We start from the raw sequence: 10,213 nt of genomic DNA on the forward strand, positions 1-10,213 counted from the left end.
AAAACATAACAACAATATTATAGTGACTTTTTAATTTTAATTTAATTTTATTATTATTACTATATATATATATATTTTGAGATGGAGTCTTGCTGTGTCCCCAGGGTGGAGTGCAGTGGCGCGATCTAGGCTCACTGCAACCTCTGCCTCCCGGGTTCAAGCGATTCTCCTGCCTCACCCTCCTGAGTAGCTGGGACTCCAGGCACGCGCCACCACGCCCAGCTAATTTTTGTATTTTTAGTAAAGACGGGGTGTACCATGTTGGCCAAGATGGTCTCGATCTCTTTTTTTTTTTTTTTTTTTTTGAGACAGAGTCTCACTCTATCACCCAGGCTGGAGTGCAATGGCGGGATCTCAGCTCACTGCAACCTCCGTCTCCTGGGTTCAAATGATTCTGCTGACTCAGCCTCCCGAATAGCTGGGATTACAGGTGTGCACCACCATGCCCGGCTAATTTTTTGTATTTTTAGTAGAGATGGAGTTTCACCATGCTGGCCAGGCTGGTCTCGAACTCCTGACTTCGTGGTCCGCCTGCCTTGGCCTCCCAAAGTGCTGGGATTACCAGCGTGAGTGACCACACCCTGCCGGTCTCGATCTCTTGACCTCATGATCCACCTGCCTTGGCCTCCTAAAGTGTTGGGATTATAGGCATGAGCCACTGTATTATTTTTTTTCCTAAGAGACAGGGTCTCCCTATGTTGTGCAGGCTGGTCTTGAACTCCTGGGCTCAAGGGATCCTCCCGCCTTGGCCTCCTAAAGTGCTAGCATTACAGGCTTGAGACACCATGCACGATCTATGTTGTAGAAACTTTAAAAAAAGAAACCCTCATGTCCTGCCCACATACCCACTCAGCAGTCTCACTACTGCAGTACAAGAGTCATTTTATTTCTACATACTTCCCTTCAGCAGGGATCATATACAGTCATATTTTTGCCTGGCTTGCTGTGGTGGAAAGTTTCACATGGTAATGCAATCATTTATCATAAAGGTGAATTTTTCACTGCTCTATAAAGATAACTAAAGAAAGCAAGGTATAGCTGAACCAGAACGGGCATTCAGAAAACTCTGACAGCTGTTGTCCCAGCCTTGGGTCTAAAACAGGTTAAGTTAGTTGTATCTTCTGTAAAAGGAAATTACTGGAGGAAGTTTGCTTAACATAACACAGCCTCTTAGCCAAAGCACCAGAACTGAAAACCAGGGTTCTAAGTTCTGGATTCCCAGTGCAGTATTCGTTCCACCAAGAAAGTTGCCCCCTTGCCCTGCCTTTTTTTTTTTTTTTTAAAAAAAAAGAGAAATGTGTTTCATGGTAAAACTTAGCACATGCCAGCACCAGGAATGTTATGGAGTCATAGCAGCAAGGGTGAGTAGGTGACCCCCATGGAGCTTCACATGGCAAAGAGGATGAGGAAGGTGACTGTCAAACAGAAGAGCCCCATGGCCTCAGACAGGACAAAGTCCAGAATGGCATAGAAGAGCTGTTCCTTGAGAGATGGGCTCACGGCATAGCGAACGATCAAGTTGCCAGACATCATTCCTATGCCAGCCCCTGAGCCAGTTACAATCGTAGGTTGGGTGTGGTGGCTCACACCTGTATTCCCAGCACTTTGGGAGGCCCAGGCAGGCAGATTGCTCGAGCTCAGGAGTTCACGACCAGTTTGGGTACATTGCAACACCCAGTCTCTACAAAATATTAAACAATTAGCTGGGCATGGTGGCATGCATCTGTAGTCCCAGCTACTCAGGCGGCTGAGGTGGGAGGATCGCTTGAGCCCGGGAGGTTGAGGCTGTAGTGAACTGTGATTGTGCCACTGCCCTCCAGTCTGGATGACAAAGTGAGACCCTATCTCAAACCAACCAACCAACCAATTGTGATTGCCCCAGCATCAATAAACTTGACTGCTGTGTCAATGTCCCATGAGACAACACTGGTTTGGAACTCTTATCTGGCCACGTGGAGTGGAGAGCTGCTGTAGGAAAGCTGTTTGGATAAATTATTTGGCCTATTCAGAAAGGAGGCAGACACAGACCTGAGTAAATCCCTAGTACTACAGCAGATCAGAGCCTGAGAAACGAGTAGTGCCCCAAGGGTCTGCATTTTTTCACTCTGCACGCCTACCGCCCTGCATCTCCAGCTTGGCCCACAGCATTCACCCTGCCCAAGGTGACTTAGAAGTTGCAATTTTCTAAATGCTGATGTGTTCTCTGATCAGAATCTTCCTCTGAGTGGGCACAGCAGGCTTCTGTTCCCTGGGCAGGGCAGAGGAATTCTTGTCCTTGGATGTAAAGAGAATAGGGAAATCTGCCCAAAGAATTAGCTGTGGTTCTTACTGCTCAGGAGTCTTCCTGGTTCCCCTAACCTTCCTCCAGAGTTCTATTTTCTTTTTTTCTTTCTTTCTTTCTTTCCTTCTTTCTTTCTTTCTTTTTTCTTTCTTTCCTTCCTTCCTTCCTTCCTTTCCTTCTTTCTCTTTCTTTCTTTCTTCCTTCCTTTCTTTCTTTCTTTCCCTTCCTTCCTTCCTTCCTTCCTTCCTTCCTTCTTTCCTTCTTTCCTTCTTTCTTTCTTTCTTTCTTTTCTTTCTTTCGGACAGAGTCTTACTCTGTTGCCCAGGCTGGAGTGCAGTGGTGCGATCTTGACTCACTGCAACCTCTGCCTCCCAGTTTCAAGACATTCTCCTGCCTCAGCCTCCTGAGTAGCTGGAATTATAGGCAGCCATCACGCCCGGCTAATTTTTGTGTTTTTAGTAGAGACACGGTTTCGCCATGTTGGCCAGGCTGGTCTCGAACTCCAGACCTTAGATGATCCACCCGCCTCGGCCTCCCAAGGTGCTGGGATTAAAGGTGTGAACTGCCACGCCTGGCCTGGAGTTCTATCTTCAAGTTTCTCTGTTCTCTGATCTTCAGAAGCTACTGGAGAACATGGTCCCACTAGTTATTCACACACATCCATAGAACTCCCCACTTAGGAGTCAGAATCTCAGATTGGCCAATGACCAATGAACCACAAGTCGGTGGTTGGAAACTTTCTTCAAAAATGAGGAACTTAAAAGTTGAAGAGCCTGTGTTGGTTGTTCCAGGGCAATTGTCCTTTATTCTGACCCAAACAAACCTCATGCAGCTCTAAATTCAGAAAATAACACGTGTTGGTGAGAATGTGGAGAAATTGGAACCTTTATGCATTGTTGATGGGACTGTAAAATGGCACAGCCACTGTGGAAAATAGCATGGAAGTTCCTTTAAAAAATTAAAAATAGAACAACTCTATGACCCAGCAATCTCACTTCTGGATATATATCCAAAAGAATGGGAAGCAGGGCCTCAAAGAAATATTTGCACACCCTTGTTTATAGAAGCATTATTCACATTAGCCAAGAGGTGGAAGCAAACCAAGTGTCCATCAAAGGAAGAATGGATAAACAAAATGTAGTATATACATACAGTGAAATATGATTCAGCCTTAAAAAGGAAGGAAATCCTGTCACATGCTACAACATGAGTAAACCTTGAATCATTTTGCTAAATGAAATAAGCTAGTCATAGCCGGGCACAGTGGCTCATGCCTGTAATCCCAGCACTTTGGGAGGCTGAGGCAGGTGGATCACGAGGTCAGGAGTTCGAGACCAGCCTGGCCAACATGGTGAAACCCCGTCTCTATTAAAAAAAAAAAAAATTAAAAAAAAATATAGCCAGGCTTGGTGGCGGGTGCCTACAATCCCAGCTACTTGGGAGGCTGAGGCAGGAGAATCGCTTAAACCGGGGAGGCAGAGGCTGCAGTGAGCCGAGATCACACCACTACACTCCACCCTGGGCAACAGGGCAAGACTCTGTCTCAAAAAAAAAAAAAAAAAAGAAAAGAAAAGAAATAAGCCAGTCACAAAAAGGCAAATATTGCATGATTTCACTATCTAAAATAAAATTTAGTTAAATTTTATTTATTTATTAAATTAATTAAATTTATAGAAACAGAAAGTTGAACAGTAGTTGCCATGGGGTGGAGGAAGGGGGAACTGAGGAGTTATTTAATGAGAATAGCATTTTAGTTTTGCAAGATGAAAAAGTTCTGGAGGCTGGGCATAGTGGCTCATGCCTGTAATCACAGCACTTTGGAAGGCTGAGGAGGGCAGATCCCTTGAGCCCGGAAACAAGACCAGCCTGGGCCACATGGTGAAACCCTGTCTCTACAAAAAATACAAAAATTACCTGGGTGTGGTAGTATGAGCCTGCAGTCCCAGCTACTTGGGAGGTTGAGGTAAGGGGATCACCTGAGCCCAGGGAGATAACTGCAGTGAGCCGTGATAGCACCACTGCACTCCAACCTGGGCGACAGAGTGAGACCCTGTCTCAAAAAAAAAAAAAAGTTCTGGAGATCAGTTGCACAACAATGTGAATACACTTAACAGTCTTGAACTGTATGTACACTTTAAAATGGGTAAGATGATACATTTTATGTTATGTGTTTTTTACAATTAAAATAAATCGGCTGGGAGAGGTGGCTCATGCCTGTAATCCCAGCATTTTGGGAGGCTGAGGTGGGCGGATCACGAGGTCAGGAGATCGAGACCATCCTGGCTAACATGGTGAAACCACGTCTCTACTAAAAATACAAAAAATTAGCCGGGCATGGTGGCGGGCACCTGTAGTCTCAGCTACTCGGGAGGCTGAGGCAGGAAAATGGCGTGAACCCGGGAGGCGGAGCTTGCAGTGAGCTGAGATAGCGCCACTGCATTCCAGCCTGGGCGACAGAGCGAGACTCCGTTTCAAAGAAAAAAAAAAACAACATTAAAAAACTCAATGAAAAGGTTAACAAACAAATCAGATATAATTGAAGAAGAAATTAATAAACTAGAAGACTACCAAAATTATTCAGAATATAACACAGAGAAATAAAGAGATATCAGGAAACATGCATGATAGAATGAGAAGATCTAACTGGGGTTCCAGAAGAAAATAATAGAGAAAATGGACAGGTAGTACTCAAAGAGAAAATGCCTGAGAAATTTTCCAGAACTGCTGAAAAATATATATCCTGTTTCTTTTTTTTCTTTTTCTTTTTCCAATAAGCCTTTTGCACTCCTAAAATCCTATTTCAGAAATCACAATGAATCTCAAGAATGATAAAAATAACCCACACTTAGACTACTCACAGAGAAACTGCAGATCAAAGACAGGAAGATTACATTAAAAGCATCCAGAAAGCAATCAAGACGTATTTCAAGCCAGGCACGGCAGCTCATGCCTGTAATCTGCTGAGGCGGGCAGATCACTTGAGGTCAGGAGTTCAAGACCAGCCTGGCCAACGTGGTGAAACCCTGTCTCTACTAAAAATACAAAAAATTAGCCAGGTGTGGTGGTGCACGCCTGTAATCTCAGCCTGTAATATGCTGAGGCAGGCAGATCACTTGAGGTCAGGAGTTCAAGACCAGCCTGCCCAACATGGTGAAACCCTGTCTCTACTAAGTATACAAAAAATTAGCCAGGCGTGGTGGTGCACACCTGTAATCCCAGGTACTTGGTAGGCTGAGGCAGGAGAATTTCTTGAACCTGGGAGGCAGAGGTTGCAGTGAGCCAAGATGGCACCATTGCACTCCAGCCTGGGCAACAAGAGCGAAACTCTGTCTCAGAAAAGAAAAGAAAATGGAGGAGGCTGTGTGTTTGCAGGAGCCAGGGGGTAAATGGAAACTTTCTGCTCAACTTTGCTGTAAACCTAAAACCGCTCTAAAAAATTAAATCTGGCCGGCCGCAGTGGCTCATGCCTGTAATCCCAGCACTTTGGGAGGCCAAGGCAGGTGGATCACCTGAGGTCAGCAGTTCAAGACCAGCCTGGCCAACACGGTGAAACTCAGTCTCTACTAAAAAATAGAAAAATTACCTGGGTGTGGTGGCAGGTGCCTGTAATTCCAGCTACTAGGGAGGCTGTGGCAGGAAAATTGCTTGAACCTGGGAGATGGGGGTTGCAGTGAGCAGAGATCGTGCCACTGCACTCCAGCATTGGGCAACAAGAGTGAAACTCTGTCTCAAAAAAAAAAAAAAATTAATTTGAAAAAAAGAAAACTCAAGGCAAAAAAAGACATCTAGAGAGAAAAAAAGTAATGAACAAAAATAAGCAACAAAATAATAATTACATGGACAGGAAACATCTTAATTGAAACAAAACAAGCCATTTTTCAAAATAAAAAAAATACACTTAATAAGGAATTTGAAGTTAGCTATTGCTAGGTATGGTCCTGCCCTATTTCCTACTCTCTTTCTCTTACCCTCTGTCTTCATTAATTTATTTTTCTTTTTTGAGACGCAGTCTTGCTATGTTACCCAGGCTGGAGTGCAGTGGTGTGATCTCAGTTGACTGCAACCTCTGCCTCCCAGCTTCAAGCAATTCTTCCGCCTCAGCCTCCAAATTAGCTGGGATTACAGATGTACACCACCATACCCGGCTACTTTTTGTAGAGATGACATTTCACCTTGTTGGCCAGGCTGGTCTCGAACTCCTGACCTCAAGTGATCTGCCCAACTTGGCCTCCCAAAATGCTGGGATTACAGGCGTGAGCAACCACCTCCAGGCTGTTTGTCTTCATCAATATGAATGACAGCTTTTATTCTGTAACTAGGAGAAGAGAGAGACTGAGATGAAGAAAGAGAGGGGAAAGGAAGTTTGTTGAAGGAAGAAAGGGTATTTGGCTTTTAATACTGATATTGACCTGGAGAGGAAAGGGGTCTAGAAAGGCCACTGCTTCATTATCATCTGGGGTTGGGGTAGGGATTGGGGGAATATGGTAAAATTATTCCCACAGCAAACCTCTATGGGGCAGAAGACCACTAGAGACACTTTCAATGATGGTGCCCATCTGTGCAAGAGCTTAGAAGCTCTAAAGTATACTTACATATGTCATCTCATTTAATCTCTGAGAGAGAGGTCACTTGCCTACTCTGTCAGGTAATGCCAACAACAGCATTTCTAGATATCTTGGTTAGTCTTTTTTTTCTTCTTCTTTTAGAGACACGGTCTCACTCTGTTGCCTAGGCTGGAGTGCAGTGGTGTGATCATATAGCTCACTGTAATCTAGAATTCCTGGGCTCAAATGATCCTCTTGTTTCAGCCTCCCCAATAACAGGGACTAACAGGCGGTGCCACCACACCCAGCTAATTTTCTTTTTTTTGAGACAGAGTCTCCCTCCGTAGCCCAGGCTGGAGTGCTAGTGGTGTCCTCTCAGCTCACTGCAACCTCCTAGGCTCAAGCGATCCTCCTGTCTCAGCCTCCCAAGTAGCAGGACTACAGGCCCATGCCACCAAGCTTGGCTTTTTCTTTTTCTTTTTTTTGAGACGGAGTCTTGCTATGTCTCCCAGGCTGGGGTTCACTGCAATCTCCACCTCCTGGGTTCAAGCAATTATCCTGCCTCAGCCTCTCGAGTAGCCGGGACTACAGGTGCATACCACCATACCCTGCTAAGTTTTGTATTTTTAGTAGAGACGGGGTTTTGCCATGTTGGACAGGCTGGTCTTGAACTCCTGATCTCAAGTGATCCGCCCACCTCGGCCTCCCAAAATGTTGGGATTACAGGTGTGAGCCACCACACCAATACCCTGGATAATTTTTTGTATTTTCAGTAGAGAGAGGTGTTTTCCATGTTGCCCAGGCTGGTCTCCAATGCTTGGGCTAAAATGATCCGCCCATTCGGCCTCTCTGGGATTACAGGCATGAGCCACCATGCCTGGCCTAATTTTTGTTTTTTGATTTTTTATGGAGATGGGATCTTGCTCTGTTGCCTGGCTGGTCTTGCACTCCTGGCCACAAGTCAGGCATCTGCCTTGGCCTCCCTAGTAGCTGGGATTACAGGCATGAACTACCATCCCCAGCCCTCTTGGTTAGCCTTATACTTTCTGATATTTGTTAGTTGCAATTTTGCAGGCTCCCTCTAATTTCAACATTTCTTGTTGCTTATGAGCAGAGAAAGGTAGGCTAAGATTTTGAAAATGTTTATCTCCAGCCTGGACCTTTCACTGGAAATCTGGACTGCTAATTGAAAGCAACACTGGAATATCTAAATAAGCACTTCAGGCCGGGTGCAGTGGGTCACGCCTGTAGTCCCAGCACTTTGGGAGGCTAAGGCAGGCGGATCACTTGAAGTGAGGAGTTTGAGACCAGCATGGGCAACATGGTGAAACCCCGTCTCTACTAAAAATACAAGACTTAGCCAGGCGTGGTGGGACACACCTGTATTCCTAGCTACTGGGGAAGCTGAGGCAAGAGAATAGCTTGAAACTGGGGTGGCAGAGGGTGCAGTGAGCCGAGATCGAGCCACTGCACTCCAGCCTGGGTGACACAGCGAGACCCTGTCTCAAAATAAAATAAAATAAATAGGCCAGGCACGGTGGTTCATGCCTGTAATCCCAGCACTTTGGGAGGCCGAGGCAGGCGGATCACCCGAGGTCAGAAGTTCGAGACCAGCCTGACCAACATGGAGAAACCCCGTCTCTACTAAAAATACAAAATTAGCCAGACGTGGTGGTGCATGCCTGTAATTCCACCTACTCGGGAGGCTGAGGCAGGAGAATCGTTTGAATCTGGGAGGCAGAGGTTGCAGTGAGAAGAGATTGTGTCATTGCACTCCAGCCTGGGCAACAAGAGCAAAACCCCATCTCAAAAAAATAAATAAAAGGCCGGGCGCGGTGGCTTACGCCTGTAATCCCAGCACTTTGGGAGGCCAAGGTGGGCCGATCACTTGAGGTCAGGAGTTTGAGACCAGCCTGGCCAACATGGTGAAACCTCATCTCTACAAAAAATACAAATTAGCTGGGCCTGGTGGCAGATGCCTGTAATCCCAGCTACTCGGGAGGCTGAGGCAGGAGAGTCACTTTAACCTGGGAGGCGGAGGTTGCAGTGAGCCAAGATTGCTCCACTGCACTCCAACTTGGGCAACAGAGTGAGACTCTGTCACACACACACACACACACACACACACATACACACACACACATAAATAAATAAATAAAATAAACAAGCACTTCAAATTTATGATGTCCAGACAGTCAATCTACTGAATTAGTTCTTTCTAGTTGCTTGTCTTGCAGTCTTTCCTATCTCAGAAAATGGCAACACCATCCTTCCAGATGCTTAGATGAACGCCTTGGAAGCAGCCTTCTCTTCTTGCTTCTCTCATATCTCATGTCCAACCTATTAGAAAATCCTGTTGGTTTTACCTTTCAAACTGTATTCAGAATCCAATCACTTCTCATCACCTCCTCTACTACCATACCAGTCTTAAGTCTCCATCACCTCTCATTTGGATTACTGCAATAGCCTGCTTAACTATCACATGTGGTAGGAGCTCAATAAATAATTGAAGAATGAATAAATGAAATGCCACCCAGGTATGGGTTATCATTGGCTCTTTTGTGTCTCATGGTTAAACTAGAGACCCCTCACCATATTTTGGGAGAGAGCGGAAAGATGTAATATTTGGGCAGGAAATACTGTGTGCCCACGAGGCGGCAATGTGAAGGGAAGTTAACATGATCATGAAACAGACAGGAGAGAGAAATCAGTGGAACTGTGGCTCTGAGGACTCTGAGTGGGACTCAGCAAAGGCACACCAGGCCACCGAGTGCCCTGTCCCTGCCGCTCTGACTGCCCATCCTTTGCTCCTGTAGAGCTTGACTGGATACCCTGTTTCCCTCTGCTGACCAATTCAACCCAGGGTCCTATATGGTGATCTTCAAGAAGCTAGCACAGAGCTGGCCGGGTGCGGTGGCTCATGCTTGTAATCCCAGCACTTTGGGAGGCCAAGATGGGTGGATCACCTGAGGTTGGGAGTTTGAGACCCGCCTGACCAACATGGTGAAACCCCATCTCTACTAAAAATACAAAAATTAGCCAGGTGTAGAGGTGCGCGCCTGAAATCTCAGCTACTTAGGAGGCTGAGGCAGGAGAATCGCTTGAATCCGAGAGGTGGAGGTTGCAGTGAGCCGAGATCGCACCACTGTATTCCAGCCTGGTGACAGAGTGAGACTCTTTCTAAAAAAAAAAAAAAAAAAAAAAAGAAGCCAGCACAGGTGAATGACCCTCCCTTAGGACCAAGTGAAGAGAGCAGTTTCCTTCTGAGCTTTGGAGCTGCGTCCTCTAGAGGGAGGGAATTCAGTGGACTAGCCAAGTTCTTCAAACTGGAGCCAGAGAGGGAAACTAAGGAAGGGTTGTAGGTGTGGCCTGGCCTGGGATCCTTTCT

General features: G+C 45.8%; 1 pseudogene; it reads right to left on the reverse strand.

The window, feature by feature from the left end:
- Window positions 1-1,386: 1,386 nt before the first annotated feature.
- Window positions 1,387-2,096, reverse strand: LOC129033668 (ATP synthase F(0) complex subunit C1, mitochondrial-like; annotated as a pseudogene).
- Window positions 2,097-10,213: the final 8,117 nt, after the last annotated feature.

Source organism: Pongo pygmaeus, chromosome 2 (genome assembly GCF_028885625.2).
Source record: "Pongo pygmaeus isolate AG05252 chromosome 2, NHGRI_mPonPyg2-v2.0_pri, whole genome shotgun sequence".
Classification (NCBI taxonomy): Eukaryota; Metazoa; Chordata; class Mammalia; order Primates; family Hominidae; genus Pongo; species Pongo pygmaeus.